This window comes from Acomys minous (genome assembly GCF_964271855.1).
Source record: "Acomys minous genome assembly, chromosome: 19".
Taxonomy (NCBI): Eukaryota; Metazoa; Chordata; class Mammalia; order Rodentia; family Muridae; genus Acomys; species Acomys minous.
This window is the reverse complement of record NC_140499.1, coordinates 57,645,594-57,663,574: the sequence shown is the minus strand read 5'-3', so window position 1 is coordinate 57,663,574 and position 17,981 is coordinate 57,645,594.

Here is a 17,981-nt window from a genome sequence, read left to right as displayed (position 1 = left end):
ATGTGCCCTGGCAGTCAGGGGTAAATGGCAGTGGGTACTTGCCATAGCTATGTCTGGACTGAAGGGTACAATGTCTGGGCAATCCCTCAGTACGGTGGTATTTAGCACACTGCCACGGCTGTTCTCACCTTGGAGATATTAGGGACTTCAGGATGCCCCAGACCACAGCTCTGCTGATTGCATGGGCTCAGTGAGCCAGACTGACCATGACCTCACAGTCTTTAGTGTTTCCAACAAGTTTTCCCTAGCCAATCCTGAGCGATATGGCCTAATCCTGCCTGCCAGCTCTACACAATCAATCTTAAATGACTTAAAGAGGGTGAGTAACCAGGGCTTAGCAGTTATTTCTGATGGATGACAATGAAGACAGGAAGGGTGTGTGTGTGTGTGTGTGTGTATGTGTGTGTGTGTGTGTCTGTCTGTCTGTGTGTCTGTATGCATTCCCCCTCTCTCTGTCTCCCTCTGTCTCTTTCTCTCTCTGTCTCTGTGTCTGTGTGCACTCTCTCTCTCTCTCTCTTTGTCTCTGTCTGTCTGTCTCTGTCTCTGTCTCTGTCTGTCTCTGTCTCTGTCTCTATCTCTCTCTCTCTCTCTCTCTCTCTCTCTCTCTCTCTCTCTCTCTCTCTCTCTGTGTGTGTGTGTGTGTGTCTGTGTGCACTCTCTCTCTCTCTCTTTGTCTCTGTCTGTCTGTCTCTGTCTGTCTCTGTGTCTGTCTGTCTCGGTGTCTGTCTGTCTGTCTGTCTGTCTGTCTGTCTGTCTCTCTCTCTCTCTCTGGGTGTGTGTGTGTCTGTGTGTGTCTGTGTGTGTGTGTGTGTGTGTCTGTGTACTCTCTCTCTCTTTGTCTCTATCAGTTTGTCTGTCTGTCTATCTCTCTCTCTCCAACTCTCTGTGTGTGTGTGTGTGTGTGTGTGTGTGTGCACTCTGTCTCCCTCTGTCTCTTTCTGTCTGTCTATCTCTGTCTCCCTCTGTCTCTTTCTGTCTGTCTATCTCTCTGTGTCTGTCTGTCTCTCTCTCTGTCTGTCTCCCTCTGTCTCTTTCTGTCTGTCTCCCTTCGCCTCTTTCTGTCTGTCTCCCTCTGTCTCTTTCTGTCTGTCTCTATGTCTCTCTGTTTCTCTCTATATATGCATGTGTGTATGTGTGAGTATGCATGTGTGTGTGTGTGCGTGTGCGTGTGCGTGTGCGTGTGTGTGTGTGTGTGTGTATACAGGCCTCTGGGTCCAGAATCTGTTCCTGTGCAGCCCCTGCAGCACACACATCTCAGGCTCTGACTGGTCACAGCCAAACCTACTGTGTTCAAAAACAAACAAAAAACCACCTTCTCTACCATCAAAAAAGTCCTGCTCCTGGCAGAAGGCAGAGGGAGGAAAGAAGACAGAGGTGAGAGAAAAGCCTTCCTCCAACTCCCACTATTTGATGAAGAAGAGGGAAAGGCAATGAGATACAGAGACTAGATCCTCTTTCCCTGCCCGGAGCCCTGGGAATCTGAATTTGATCCTTGGTTAAGACAGATTGCCAGTCTTAACCAAATTCAAATTGTTTGGATCACACATGGAGCTCCCCCTGCACCCCCCCCTCCCCCTGCTCCAGCAGCCACTCTTTGGGTTTCCTTAGAGAAAAACCTTATACCTCGTCTCTCGTCTCTCACTGCTCTTCTCTGGGTCCTGGCTCCCAGAAACACTGGGAGTGTCTTGTGACAGTTCTAATCACTTTAGCTGCCCTGCACTCTAGCAGACAGGTGTACTGAATGGGTCCCAAGAACCCAGAAATATCTCTCTCTCTCTCTCTGTCTCTCTCTGTCTCTCTGTCTCTCTCTGTCTCTCTCTCTCTGTCTCTCTCTCTCTCTCTGTCTCTCTCTGTCTCTCTCTGTCTCTGTCTCTCCCTCCCTCCCTCCCTCCCTTCCTTCCTTCTTCGCGCTTTCTCTCCCCCCCCTCCAACCCCCCTCTGCTCTCTGTGTATGTGTCTATCTGCCCCTCCATCTCCCCTCTCTCCTGTATCTCTGTCTCTCTGTTGTGTTCATGCCCCCACCCCTTGTTGCTGTCAGCTTGGGTACCATCTTCAGTGACTAAATGAGGAAAGTCATCACCTGAACCCCACAGTCCTGCCCACGTCTATACACAAAAACTGAGGCAACCTGAGCCAGTGTCTCCTCAGAGTGGTCCTTGGCCCGTGGCCTGTGGCTGGGGTCAGGATCCAACAGTGCATCTATGACAACCCACAGGACTACCATGGGCCACCAAAGAGTCTCTTAGCAAATGAGACTGTCCACTGTCAATACAGAAAGCTGAGGAGCCTAGGTTGACTCCAGTGAGGTTTTCTGCATGGTGACTCAGCACTGTAGACAGCCCGGGGCTACTCTGCTCCCCTCTGAAAACAATACAGGAAGGATTCCCAGGTGTAGTCCTTTGGCACACTTGTGATTCATTGGTCCTGTCCCTGGTAACCCCAACTCCCATCTTTTTACTCAGTGGGACAAGATCCTGTCTCTACTGAGGATGCTAAGCCACATGGCCAGGTACCAACTTAATCCCCAGGCCTGGGTAACAACTAAAAAGAGATCTGTGCAGAGGCCCTCAATATGTGATCTACAGAGCAAGCGCTTGTCTGGACATATCCCAGCACCACGAATCACCAGAGATTTGTAAAAAAGAATAGCATGAAAAAGCCCAAGACAACGCCAGAATCCTCTCAGCCTTGTTAGCAGCAGAGAGATAAGGGAAACAATCTCTCTAAAATTCAATTAATTTTTTTTTCTTTACTAATTTGTTTAGTCTTGTTTATCACAGAGGCTAGGACGTCAGATCTCAGGGGACCAGGCTAGCCCTGCAGAGAATTGTCATACAATGAGAAAACAAGCATCTAGACCAAGGTCACCCGGCAGTCACGTGGTGCTTTGAGAACCCCCTTCCGCCTGTGAGAAAGTGAGGGCGGATCTGCATCACACCTCCTTGGGGGCTCTCAAATGCTTACAGATACCTGTCTCCCCCTGGGCCCCTGCCAAGCTGCCTATGAGACCCCCTTCACCCCTCTCCCTTTTTAAATAGAGCACGTCTGCAATTGAAAAGCTAGACTCTCTGTCTATAGAATTTTCTGGGAATATTGTAGCACAGAAGCTTTTGCCCGAAGCAGCCGAACGTTAACGACATTAGTTAATTAAGTCTCAGAACACTCTCATCTCTGTCGATTCCCTCCCGGGGCCAAGACACTAAAGAATGACGCAACTAGCCAAGGCCAGAGGACTAATGGAGAACAGATTCCTCCCATCCTAACTGTTCAGAAAAGCTAAATTCCTTGTCAGTGCCTGAGTGTGGGCCTACCTTGGGGAGCAGCAGACTGTACACAAGACTCCAGCTGTTGCTCTGCCTAGCTGTGTGACCTTCTGTAAGCACCTTCGCTTCTCTGATCCTCTGAAGAATGGCACTCTGGGAACTGATTGCCGAGAGCTGCTGGAAGAACTAGCTTTGGGCATATCTGTAGACCTGCCATAGCAACGTTTGTACCCAGTCAACGCGGAGAGGTGGGGGGCGCAAAGGGGCAGGTGACCAGGTTTATTATGGCACCATTCATGATAACCAACTTAGGAATCAGCCTAGGTGTCCGCTGACAGATGAATGAGTAGGGAAAATGTGATGCACCTGCACGGTGAGGTTCTTTTCATCCATAAAGAAGAACAAAATTATGTTACTCACAGGAGAAGGGACAGAATTAAAGATGCCATGTTAAACAAGATAAAGCAGATTCAGAAACTCAGAAAGAAAAATATGTCTCATTAGTAAAAACCTAGATTTTAAGATGTGTGCTGAGAAGGCAGCTCTGTGGATGGGGCTTGCTGTGCCAGGAGGAAGACCTGAGTTCAATTCCCCTGAATCCAACTAAAACTTTGGGCCCAGTGGAGCACATCGGTGACCCCATCACTGGGGAAGTGGAGATGGGAGGGTTGGCCAGCTGGTTTCACCTACCCAGTGAGGTCCTAAGAGATCCTGTCTCAACAGTCAGACAACAAGGTGGACAGCCCCTGAGGAACAAGACTGATGGTTATTCTCTGGCCTCCAAACACACACATGTGCACACATAAATGTGCACACTTAAACACACACATAGATATGTATATATGCATATACATACATACATACATACATACACACATGTGCACACACAAACATGCACACTTATACACACATAGACGTGTATATACATGCATATACACATGTATATATACACACATACATACACACACACACATATATATATATAACATGAAAGTAAAGTAGGGCTATTTGAGAAGAGGAAGAGAGGAGGGACACAGAGATTAACAGGGATGGATAGGATCAAAATCCATGATATACATAATGTGAAAATGTCATGATAAAGCCCATTATTTGGTATAATGGATGCACTCTAGTAAAATAAATAAATAAATAAATAAATAAATACCAAGCAGTAAGGGGGCCAGGCAAACAGCTTCCTGAGACTTATTTGCCTGAATCTATCTGTATCTTAGCCCGGAGTTCAAGATCTCACCCTCTAGGTACAGACATAGCAAATGCCGCTTTAGGGAAGAAAAAAAGTTTGTCAGCCATTAAAAATTAACTCTTAGATTCAGCTAATGCTGTAAGTGTGCTCTTCATCTTAGATTGTCAAAAGCCCAATTTCTGTCCCCTCAGTGAGTCAGTGCTCTCTGTGCCCCCCAGGGGCGTTGATGTGCCCTCCTTGCTGCTTCAGACACCATCCCCACTGGCTTGTATCAACAAACTCTCTGCTCCAGAGAACAAGCAAGTGACCGGGTGCGCATTCCAGGGGCGCTAAATGAGAAAAGAGCCATTGAGGGGAGGCATTCATGTGTGTGAATGCAGCCTGGGGACTGCAGGAGCCACCGCAGGTGACAGGAAATTGATATTCCCCTTGCTATTTACCTTGCAGAAACTGGTTGTGAAGGAGGGACAGAGTGGTCAGGAGAGGAGGGTCTCTGTGCCCATCTGGGAGCTTGGGACTCCTCGGCGGCAGCCTGTTTCCGACAGCTTTGCTGGGGCCACCTCCTCAAACTGAACCAAGCTCCATCTTGAAGATAGAAGTTACAGAGGAGTTGGCAAAAGACGAGAGACACTCGGCTGAGATGCAGCTCTCTCCCAGAAGCTGAGAGCCCCAATTGGTGCTCAGTACCAGTAGGGCCGGGAGCTGAAGGCTGTGATGCGGAGGGTAATGTGACCTTTGGAGGCACGAAGGTGCTTAACCCAGGAACACCTGGGAGGGGAGGAGGTTCAGTCACTGAGGCAGGAGGAAGGCCCCTTGCAGCATGCAACAACTCCCTGTTCCTCATGGGCTCCATCGTGGGACACAAACAGGCACAGTGGCTCAGGAAGATGCTTCTCAGTAGGCTGGTGGGGCAAAAGATGTGGGGTTGCCATAGATACAGCTATCAAAAGAGTTTCTGCGTTTCCTGAACGTCAGATAAAGGACCCCTACTTGAAAGTTTTGGAACTTGGAATTATTGTAAATGTAAGCAGGGGCCAGGTCTCTGCCACTGTGTTCTGCAGAGACATTTGGTAAATGTTGGGGATGGGGGAGAGCCAGCTGTTCCATACCCAAGTGCCCTAGCACAGCCAGCCTACCTAAAATGTCGAAGGCATTCCTCAGGCAGCATCAATTATAATGGAACAGAGCTACTCCTGTCATCCTTAGCCTTGCGAAGCTCCTGATCCACAGAGTCAGGAGAAAGTAGTTTTGAGTAACTGTTTTGAGCAACTGGTATCATTTGGTAGGCCACAGGAGATAGCTGGACCCCACAACCTTTCCTCTCTTTTGCAAACGTTAAGTCTAATGCACCGGAGGCAACAAAAGGACCTACTAGAAAAAAACTCACTCTTCTCCTTCTCTCAGCTGAAGGTGATAATCAGACTAAACTTCAGTCAGGGAGGGAGAGCTACAGCAGAGTTTTCCATAAGGTTGGATGTGAACCGCATTCCTTTTCCTGTAGGGCCCTTCTTCAGGACAGGGACACGAATGCCGTGCTTGGATGGACAGCAGCCTGCTTACAATCATACATATAAAAACAGGGCCCCTTGGCTGGGCAGTGGTGGCACATGCCTTTAATCCCAGCACTTGGGAGGCAGAGGCAGGCGGATCGCTGTGAGTTCAAGGCCAACCTGGTCTACAAAGCAAGTCCAGGACAGCCAAGGCTGCACAGAGAAACCCTGTCTCGAAAAACAAAAACAAAAACAAAACAAAACAGGGCCCACCCTTGGATTTATAATGACATGGACAAAATGCCTAATTTTGAAAGTATTTCAAGAGGAAAAAAAAAACAAGGCTTTTTGATGACTTAAACTAATAACATGACCATTTTTGTCACCGTTTTCTCAAAATTCTATTGTTTGATTTTGGCCGCATATGTCAAACTCATTTCTAATGTACGTGTTGCAATTCTATGTCCTCATAAGAGCCAGGTGCATTTCTGTTCTTGGATTTTGTAAGGTAGCCCTCGAACTTAATACTCATTACTGTTTCTCATCATCTAGCTGGACCAGGGCCCTGTCTCCTGTAATTAAGGCATTCCCTCGCCAAGGATGAGGATGCTTGAGCTAAGGGTACAGAGAAGAATTGATAAGAGCCAAGGCTCCACTGAAGCCCAGGCCAGGCACTGCTCCTCAGAAGCAGTGAGGATGAGGATATGAGCAGCCAAAAGGCTCACCAGGGGTCTGGGAATGGTCTTCTTCCTCAGACACAGTTCAGAATGTGGTACCTGCTCTTCAGAGACAAGGGCATGACACAGGTGACCTTGGATGCATGCCATGCCGCTCGCTTGGGTAACCATATAGGAAGTCTTCAGAGAGTTCAAAGTAGCCTGGTCTCTGCAGAAATGTCGGTGAGGCTCCAGAAGAAAGATGGAACTGAGAACAGCACACGGTGTGGTCCCTTCTACCCTTTTCTCGACCTCCTTTGGCTTGAGGGCTCTGTGTAATGGCGCAGAGCAAAATGGGCCCCATTCATCGGCTGTGAGGTCTCCTGGGTGTCTTCTGCAAGCCCTTCTGTTCCCAGTGTAACGAGCCATCCGCTGAGGTGATCATCAACCAAAAAGGTGCTCAGATCTGACTGTCATCACCTGCAGGGATCCCCCTGTGCTCAGGCAGGCAGTGCTGACCTGCTGCTGGAGCCACCCCAGCAATACAGACTCAGCAGCCTTTTGTAATAAAAAAAAACCCCGGCCAAGCTCCTGAGAGGGTAGACCACCCAAGTCCCTGCAGCTCCTGGGGAGGAGAGAGCAGCTTCTCCCCACTGCGGGATCTTTCCAATGCAGAAAAGGCCTCTGCGAGAAAAACAAAAAGTGTGCCTGTCGTGGAACAGTCCATGCCGACCTTCCTCCCAGGAACGTCCCTCCAGTAGAATCACTGACATTTAAATTTGTCTTCCCAATTTTCTGTTTGTAGAAAAATCTAACTTCTTGGTTATTTGGAAGAGAGGGTGGGAAGGAAGGAAATTTGATCGTTCTCTTTTAAAGTGCCTTATGTAAACGCATTTTCTGAAAGGCCTGGGATTGTTAACTATACAGTGTTTGACCCCAAAGAGAAAATTGCATCCTGATGGAAAACTACAAATTCATTCCAAAACACTAAATTGTAGACATTTATCTAGAAAGATGCTCACAATATACTTTTAAATGAAAAAAATATGGGTTGCCAAACCGTGCATGGCATGATCTTAATTTTGCCTAAATGGAGACAAATGAAGGAAAAACAGGAAGGAGAAAAAAAAAAGGAGAGAAGGTGAGGAGAGGAGGGAGGAAAGAGGGAGCCATGAGGAAGGAGAGGGAAGGAAGTGGGGGCAGGGGAAGAGGAGAGGGAGGTACGTTTTTTATTGTGAGATTTGTTTTTATTTTTATTTATGTGTATCGTGTGCATGTGCATGTATGTGAGGGTGAGTACGCACACATGTGTGTAGGGACCCACGGAAGCCAGAAGAGAGCATTCGATCCCTTGGAGTTGGAGTTACAGGAGGTTGGAATCCACTTGGTGTGAGTGCTGGGAACGAAACTCAGATCCTCTGTAGGAACAGTGAGCGGTATTAATGGTTCAGCCATCTCTCTACCCACTAAGAAACACTTTAAAATATATATATTTGTGTATTAACAGAAAGATGACACATTTAAATATTAAAGGCCACTGTGTTTGTCTGGAGAAGAATGACTCATGGTTTTCAGTTCTTTCACTTTCTTTTTTTCTAGTTTTTGACACTGAACAAGAATCATTTCAATGTTATTAGAAATATTAAGTTAGCTGACATGACATTTCTGAGGACTTCATAGTACTGGCTTCTTAGAATATCAACTTCTACATGGGCTAGGGGGCCTCTTTTGCAACAATTATAATTATTATGCTGGTGTGTTTTTGCCAACTTGACACAAACCTAGACATAAGTGGAGAGAGGGAATCTCAATTGAGAAAATGTCTCCACAAGACTGGCCTGTAGGCAAGTCAGTGGGGCATTTTTTTGATTAGCAGTTGATGTGAGAGGGCCCGGCTCAGTGACAACCCTGGACAGGCGGTCAAGGCTGGCATAAGAAAGCAGGCTGGTAAGCAGTGTTCTTTCTGCCTCCGTTCCTGCCTCCAGGTTCCTGCCCTGACTTCCCTTCATGTCAGACTGTAACTGTCTGTAAGATGAGCAAACCCTTTTCTCCTTGTGCTCCTGTTGGTCATGGTGTATTTCATAGCAATGGAAACCCTAACTAAGACAGATGTTGGTACCAGGGCACGGGGAATTGCTGGAGCAGACCTGACCGTGTGTTTCTGGGAGCATTGTGGTGGCATTTGAAGTTTGGGTTGGAAGAGCCATTGAGTGTTGAGAGCTCAGTGGGCTGTTCTGTGGGAGCTTGGAAGAAGACAGTGATGCAGACAATAGAGGCCTGGATCCAGAGAGTCCACCAGCCACCTGTGCTGGCTGCCGTTTTGCATTATGATTCTGGTTCTCTTCAGTTGGGCCTGAAGAATCGGCTGTGATTAAGACCAAAACCAATAAAAGGAGGACCTTTGCTCTCCTGGGACAAGAGATACTGGTTAGCTGGAGCCGGGAAAGCAAATAGCGAGCGATTAAGATGATGAACATCATCATCCTGGCAAACACCTCTGGGGAAGTGTTTCCTCAGGGTGAGCATAAGCTGCGGTCCAGAGGGGACCAAGCCTTTACTTTGTGCTGGCAGCTGAACGTGGTAAAGTTAGGTGATACTGGTTTGGAAGGCCTGAGGGAGTCATGGAAGGCACTGTAAGAGCCCAAGGGAGGCTATTGGTGAAGAAGCAGCCCAGTTGCAATGCAGAGCCCATTTTTGGAGATGCCAGTGCCGTGAGATTGCTACCAAGGACAGCAGCAGGTGAACAGTGAGCTGGCCTGAGCCTACAAGATGAGGTATGTGCGCTCTGAGTGGCTTAGCCTGAAAAATAGACTTGCCCAAACCCTTTGTTGTCTAGATCGTGAGTGAATTCCAGATGTCCATCACTGAGCTTTTTTTATATACTATTAGACTTTGGTTTTGCTTTTATCTGATTGTAACTGTGCCCTGGCTCTTCCTTTTTGAAATAAGAAACATGTAACTTATTTTTGGTTTTACAGGAACCCACAGTTAAGAGACTTTGGAATTTTAGAGAGACTTGAGAATTTAAAAAAGACTTTGGACGTTTTAGAAAAGCTTTGTGCTTTGAAAGAGACTTTGGACAATTTTTTTTTTTAAAAAAAGACCAAATTTTTAAAGTCTTTGAATTTTAAAAGACTGTGGGGCTTTTAAAAGTTGAAATATTTTATATTGTGATGTTAATATTAACATGATATCTCGGGGATAAATAAGGAAGAAAAGGTTATGGTTTAATAGTAATGTGCTGTTACGGCAGATTGACAAGCAGTCAACTGTCCCAGTTGTTGTTATTGTTACTTGTCAACTTGACACAAGCTAAAGTTATCTGGTAAAAGGAATCTCGGGAAAGAAATTGAGAAAGTATCCATTGGAGTACCTGTCGGCAAGTCAGCGGGGGCATTTTATTAATTAATGACTGAAGTAAGGGAGCCCAGCAACTGGAGATGGCGCCACCGCTGGGGGCAGATCCTGAGCTGCATGAGAAAGCAAGTTGAGTAAGCCACGGAAATCAAGCCAGTAAGAAGTGTTCTGTGGCCTCTGCATCAGCTCCTGCCTTTAGGTTCCTGCTCTGCTTGCGTTCCTGCCCTGATTCCCCTCAATGATGGAGTGTCACCTGGAAGTGTAAGAAGACATTGACTTTCCTCCTCACGTTGCTGTTGGTCACAGCACTTCAGCACAGCGATACAAACCCTAACTGATACACGTGGTCACTTGATGCTCCTTTTTGAATGAACGGAGCTGAAGACTGACCAGGTCAACGAAAAGCGCATTGGAAGTTTAAACATATTTTAGAGCCATGCCTTCCCTCCTCCATGAACCACGAACCATGTTTCTGTTCCTGGCCATGGCCCTTCATTCGCTCAATAAGTAGTTTATGAGCACAGCTGTGCTTCAGACCTGAAGCGCCCCCTAGGGGCCTATGATTAGAACATGTGGCTCCGGCGTATGGTGCTGTTGGGACGTGGTGGAACCATTAGGAGGTGACAGGACTTTGTGGGAGGAAGTTAGGTGACCGAGGACATGGCTTTTAAGGGGATGATGAGACCTGGCCACCTCCTTTTTACTTTTTTTTTCATAGCTGCTGCTAGGTGAGCAGTCTTGTCCACCATGTACACCATGCGTCTCCACAGGCCCCAAACCAATGGAGCACCTGACTGTCGACAGAAACCTCCAAAACCGTGAGCGAAAATGTATCTTTCCTATTTGAAGCTGATTTTCTCAGGTGTTTTGTCATGGCAACCATAACCAACACACTAGTTACTAACACTGTTGTGACTAACACAAGCACCTATATGTGTGTGAGTCGAAGAGAAACTGTGGCAAACATTTTTTGGAGTTGTTTATTGTTGTTGTTGTTGTTGTTATTATTATTATTATTATTATATCATCATTATCATCATCATTAGATTTATTTATTATTATGTATACAGTGCTCTGCCTGCATGTAAACCCGCAGACCAGAAGAGGGCATCAGACCACATTATAGGTGGTTGTGAGCCACCGTGTGGTTGTTGGGAATTGAATTCAAGACCTCAGGAAGAGCAGTCAGTGCTCTTAACCGCTGAGCCATCTCTCCAGTCCAACTGTGGCAAACTTAGGCATGGTTTTCCTGGTGTTTCTCAGAGAGGTAAATGAGTTCCATTCTGAGAGTCAGCTTCCACTGACCACAGAGGTTGCTGGAGTGTATATAGATAGCTCAAGAGAAAGAGCCCCGTCTCCAGGCCAGATGTGCTAAGGAAAAGTGGCGGCAGGCACCACACTGGAGATTGGCCAACCCCGCTGGGTGATCGCAACCAGGGAAAGAAGTCAGGAAAGGAAGGAAAGGACAGGCCAGGGCCCAGGTGGCTGGTTGGCGAGATACTCCATGTTTGTCTAACTGGCCGCGCTGCTCTCACACTCTGAAGTTTTCCACGGGAAGCTGGGAGCCAGGTCTGGCTAAATCATTTGTTCCTCTGTTGCCTTTTTCTCCCACCGGGAGGCAGGTACCTTCAAAAGCAATGATCCTAGCAGGGCCCAGACCAATTGTTACCCTGCTAGCATCCCATCTACAGCCAGATAGCATGACTGCCCACCGGACTCTGAGTTCTTTCTTATTCCAGAAAGCAAAGGTTAAAGACTCCATTTTGGCAAAAAATAAAATAAATGTGAAAATGTCAAGATATGTGGATGGCTGCTTCCCCTCTCTGGCTTCGCCGTTTACAAATCTTTCTAATGTTTGGTCAGCATCTGGATTCAATACCTGGCAGTCATGCAGAGATGCCCATAATGGTTATTTATGCTCCTTGAGAGTTTGTTCCCCATTCTACTGGGGTCATTTATTTCCATAGGAGGGTGATACACACCATATTGGTTTTCATGAGGTGTTGCACACTGACATTTTTGTGCTGCAGGAGTGCTAGGGCTTAGGGAGGCACACTGAGTACCAGGACAGCTTAGGACTTGACAGGACCTGAGGGACCTGGTATTTCCATGCACTGTTGTATCCGTGCCTTCTCTGGAGTTGGCTTCGTAGCTGTGGTGGTGGTTTGGTAGATTCTGAGTGTTGATTTCTTGCCTTTCTTTTCAAGTCATTTGGGCACCAAGAGTGGAGTGCCGTTAAGTACCTACCTCTGTGCTGGGCTCGTCTCAGCCTCAAACTCTCTCCTGGACTTCAGAGAAGCCGGCCATCTCAGCAGCAAAGGGGAGCCCATGAGGAAATTACCTCAGAGACTTACAGGTTCCTTTGGATAAAGTGGAAAAAAAAAAAAGACCACAAAGCTTGGGAGACTACAGACCAGGAACACTCCTCTGTAGTTTGGGACACACCCAAGGGATACATTTCCCACCCCCACCCCCACCCCCACCCCTGTCTGATTTTTTGAAAAAACAGGTGCCTGAGGAGAGAAATACTTGTGCAGAGCACGTATATAGCATAGGTGGGTGTTTGATGGCTCCCGTGAAGTGCCCACAAGTCTCTGGGCACCAACCAGTACAGGAAAGACACCCCCTCCCCCGCCCCACAGTTACCATTACCTTGCTGTGAGGAAACAAAGCATAAAACCTTGTGAGGAGGAACTTGAGAGGTTTGCTCTTCTCTGCCTAAACATCAGCCACAGCAGAAACTTCAGAAGGAGATGAAGAAGCTCCTTCAAACACCAGGTGCCAAAGCCCCCAAAGGCGGGAATTCAACCTGCAGGCACTGAAGGCCTTGGGGAGTCTACAACTACCCCCCCCCCACCTAAGTACAGGTCAGTTTTCCAAATTCAGTGCTGGGGAACTGAGTCACCCCAGATCAGCTCCTAGCAGGCACCTCACAGGAGCCCTCTCCACCAAAAGTTGATGCTTAACACTGTGCGGGCATTTTGCCTCCAATGACCAGGTCTAGACCAAGCATGGAGAACTCATAACAGGAAACCATGACTGTTTCGAATAAGCACCTGTGGTGTTCCCACAGCGTTGGAGGATGCCTTGCTGAAGAGGATGAAGGCGTAGACAAGCACTCTACAGTCAGCTAAATGAAGAAGTGTTAGAGAGCGTTCGGGATGGAGTTGGGTATGTACATGAAAGTGACACTTGACCAGGAAGTCTTGGGAGCTTCCAGGGGTTAAAGGAGAATGCACTTGAACATGCACCTTCTGTTGACAGTGTCCGTTCGTGAGAGCAGCAGCCCTCTTGGCGGATCTCTCTTCCTTCCCGACGCCTGCAGGAGGATGACTAGTAGTGCAGTGTGTATAGTCACTGCTCTTTATTTTGGGGTTCCTTAAGCTTCTACTTCCCTCCCAACCCCCCAACCTTAGGCAGGAGAGAAACGAAGTTACAAGGAGAGATCTTTTTAGATTTAGTTCCGGCTGGTTAAGGTCGGCTGGTTCTTTGGGAAAATACCAATCCCAGTGGTCAGGATACCTAGCAGTTCAGCAACAGCAAACGGCAAACAGCAGGACAAACAAGCAGCCTCCCTTCTCTGTCAGTCTCCTCTGAACCCCTTCCTCTCTCTGGGCTCTACTATTTTATGTTCTCCGAGAGTCCTCAGAATTTTATTAACTCTGCCTGGCAAAGACCACACCCCATACGAGGCAGTTACCAGCTGTGGACAAACTGAAGGCAACTCCATACTCCACAAAAACCTGCTTACATAACATAACTGAGTTTTTAAAGAAACCAAAACTTCCACTACAAGTGTGTACAAAGATGTTTCCATGCGGAAGGTCTCTGTCCACCAGCTTGCTGACAGCTCATATAGAAACGATCAGTGTGCCTGCTGCGATAGAGTCTTAATATTGCCTCAGTGACAGAAACACAGTGGCTTCATTGTGCTGTCCCCTCTTACTTTAATTTCCTCAAACAGAGCTTCAATAAAGGACCAGCTATGATTCTGCCAGCTCCTCTGGCCTACTTCGATGGAATGAAATCAAGTTCATATTGAAAGGAGGGGGTTTTTTTTTCTCTCTACTAGACAGGCAAATCCTCTTCAGAGGAAATGCTAGTGTGTAGTTTAGTCTTTCCATATTTTCCACACTATAATATATAGTCAGTCTTGTAAACTTGCGATTTGGTGTATGGCTTCTGGACATAATTCCTGCTCTGCCTCAGTTTCCCCTCCATCTTTATGGTGTGCTTCCTCCTCTGTCTCAGTTCCTCAAAAGGACAAAGTAGCTTGATATGAGAATGCGGATTTTGAAACCCAGTCATTTTGTGATGTGGCAGAGCTAAGCGGCTTTGGGCAAGTCACTTGACCTGAGTGAGCCTAGCTCAATTATATGCAAATTCTCAAGTGCTCCTCCCTCAGTGCGCAGTTGCCAGGATATATGAAACATGCATCTCAAGTGCTAGACTCGTAATTGGTCATCAGTGTCCACTGCTACTACCCTGTTTCTATAGCAACCCAGGGGCCCAGGGCTGGGTCCATCTTCCTCACTTGACTTCATCTCCATCAATCATTGAGCTTTTCTTTTGTTTTTCTCTTTAAGGAAGAGACCATTTAAAGGATATAAATGAGGGGTGGCCGGGTATGGTGGCGCACGCCTTTAATCCTAGCACTTGAAAGACAGAGGATCTTAGTTTGAGGCCAGCCTGGTCCTCAGAGCAAGTTCCGAGATAGCCAGGACTACACAAAGGAACCCTGTCTCAAAAACAAACAAACAAACAAATAACTGAGTAAAATAAAGGACATAAAGGAAAGGTGTATAAAAGGTGAGTGTTATCATTTTTTTTCTACTTCAAAATATTGACACACTCAATTACCATCTGTGAAAAGGTAAGTTTAGAAGCTGGCTGAACATTAAGCGACATGTTTGGTTTTCTGTTTTGTTTTGTTTTGTTTTTGAGACAGGGTTTCTCTGTGTAGCCCTGGCTGTTCTGGACTCACTATGTAGGCCAGGCTGGCCTTGAACTCACAGCAATCCGCCTGCCTTTGCCTCCGGAGTGCTGGGATTAAAGGCTTGCGCCACCACACCCGGCTCCCTAAGCAACATGCTTATAACACAAAGTGTATATACTGAGACTAGACTGAAATAAATGGAACCTCCTAATATTACATGTAGAATGTTTTTGATGCCATAAAATCAAAGAGGGAAGTTACAAGCTGGTTTACAGCAGCGTGTCAACTTTAGCATGCCTGGGAATCACATGACGTTCACAGCCAGCATAGCATTTTTAACAAGGCTACCCCGAGACTGATGACACAATACATTGGGACCCCCTTTGATAAGCACCCATTTAGAAGCCTGTGATTACATAGTCTGCTGCCTGCTTCTCTTCTTCTTCCTCCGTCCTCTCCCTCCCAGCATCTGCCTCTGCCTCTGTCTGTCTCTGTCTCTCTCCTCAGTCTGGCTCAGCTAGGAAGCTAGCTGCTGAGGAAAAAGAATGTAATTGTTTTCCTCTCGTAAACTGTCAAGGTGAAAGTGGCAGTAGAGGAAGAAGGATTGCAGAACATTGCTAGGCCAAATGAGAAAACCTCTGACTACCAGAGGATTTCCTTCCTGGCACAGGCTCACTCCGCAGCAGCAGATCAGCTTGGGAAGCTTAGTATTGAGAGTTCCTGGCTCCCAGGCACGCACAGAGGCTAAGCATGGGGGGTGTGGGGAGATGCATATTGTTTCTTCAATTACCAGCATTATTAGTATTATCAGTAGGCCCGGCTAGCAATCAATCAAGACACAGACACTTGTTATATTTTAACATAGCCTTAGGTAACCTGGGACAGGGCAGATATCAATCCTCTAAACTACCTCCCATAGTGGGACTGGCATGGGATCCCTGTCTCAACCCCATGTCATCTGCTTCCAATAACTTTTATCAAGCTACCTCCCATCCATAATCCCAAGTACTTGCTAATGTTCTTCATCTGGGCTGAATTCTCCATCCATGGCTGCCATGTGCTTCTCCTCCATCTAACCCATGGTGGCCTTCTTCTCCTTTCCGGGTCTTTCTCCTTCCTCTTTGTAGCCATCGTTTTTCTTCCCAGAATTCCTCTCTCTCCTAGCCCCACCTATCTCCTTTGCCCTGCCCAGATGGGTTGTTTTTTTATTAAGCAAAAGGTGGGTCACAGAGACAGCAAGCAGTAATTAGCATCAAAATACATCAGACCATCCCCCAACAGATGCACAAATCCCAGTCCAACAGGGGCCATGGAGAGTGGAACCCATTTCAACTATGTTTCAGCAGAGTTAAGGATTACAAAGTCTTGGTGCTATCTCACTAGTCTCTCAAGTCCACATCTGACATCTTTGTGTATCAGTCAGGATAGACTGGGACACACTGCATTGACAAATGAGGCCCTAAAACTCAGTAGCTTCAGACAGCAAAGGATTCTCTCTACCTCCTGCTGGTCTGAACACTTGGCTCCGTGTCATTTTCATCATTGTCACCCTGGCAAGCAGGTTGATAGAGTGGCCATGACAGAAACATTGCTAGTGACCTTGGGAAAAGAAAATAGAGGAGTCTGAGGAACTGGTTCAATTAGCAGTGTGCTGGCTGTGGCGAGGGCTTGAGTTTGGATTCCACAGCTCTTGGATAAAGAGCCAGGCCCGGCCACACATGCCTGTAATTCTAGCGCTGTGGAGAGATAACTGCATCCCTGGAGCTCATTGGCTGGCTAGCCTAACTGAACCAGTGAGCCCCACAAGAAACAAGGCAAAAGAAGGAAAACAGAGAGTGATAGAAACAGACACTGATGTCAAATTCGAGCCTCTACACATGCACATACATGCATCTACATGCACATCTGGACAAGCACATATACACATACATCACACGTATATACACATCTCACATCTCATACACAAGAAACAAAGGAAGGGAGGGATGGAGAGAAAGAGGAGGGAGAGAGAGGGAGAGACAGAGACAGAGAGAAATAGAGAATTGAGAGCGGCCAGGAAGGGCTTGCATTAGTAATTAAGCTTATCAAAGACCAGTACGCTCATTGGTCAGAACAAGCCACATGATCAGTGAAGTCAGGATGTACAACCACTACCCTGTGTCTGTGAGAGGCATGGATCTGTATTTACCATATAAACATTCCAATAATGGATGAAACACTGTGGAGCCCTTTTTTTAAGCTGGAGAAAAATATGCAGCACCCACTCACAGTGTAAGAGGGGAACTGGAACTAGCCTGCTTAAAGCTAGAGGGGAGGGTGAGAGTGGAATTCCCTCCCTGCACCCACCTCTCCTCAGTGGCCTTGACACATTCCTGAGGACCCTGGATGCCTAGAGACAGCCTGGCAACCGTGGCTTCCACACGCACCAAACTGCCGCCTTACTTAGGTACTGTTCTCTATTTAGGGGCGGTTAAATGTTTTAATAAATGATTGTATTCTAATGGAAAGGGTATAATTAAATAGGACAGCATCGCTCTGTGGCAAGCCTCACTGAACAGAGTGGCTGTGAACAAAGTGTTCTTCGAAGTATCATAAATACAGACAAAAGCCAATGTGAGAAAATAAAGATTTTTTTAAACACCCCCCCTCTTGCTGCCATACACCCAACACAACCAAATGAAGCACATACAGAAATCAGTTTCCAGAAGAAGCCAGTGCTATGACTTGCGTGGCACCCTAGGACACAACACCGAGTGGAATAGAGCAATCACAAGAAGACATATAGTAGCGTGTATGGGAGGCAGGAACCGCTCAGACTCAGAGATAGGTGGTAGAACAGCGGCTGCGTGGCTTGGAGGAGGAGATGGAGAGTTGTTGTGAGTGGTACCGAGGCTCGAGCCTCAGTTGCACAGCCAAGGGAAGACACTTAGTGCTACTGCTCTGTACCCTTAAAAATGGTTACAATGGCATTCCTAGAAGACACCGTCTCCCAGCAAGCTCTCTGTCCTTCTGGCTTTTACAGTCTCCCCACCTCCTCTTCTGCAATGCTCCCTGAACCTTAGGTGCAGGGGTTGT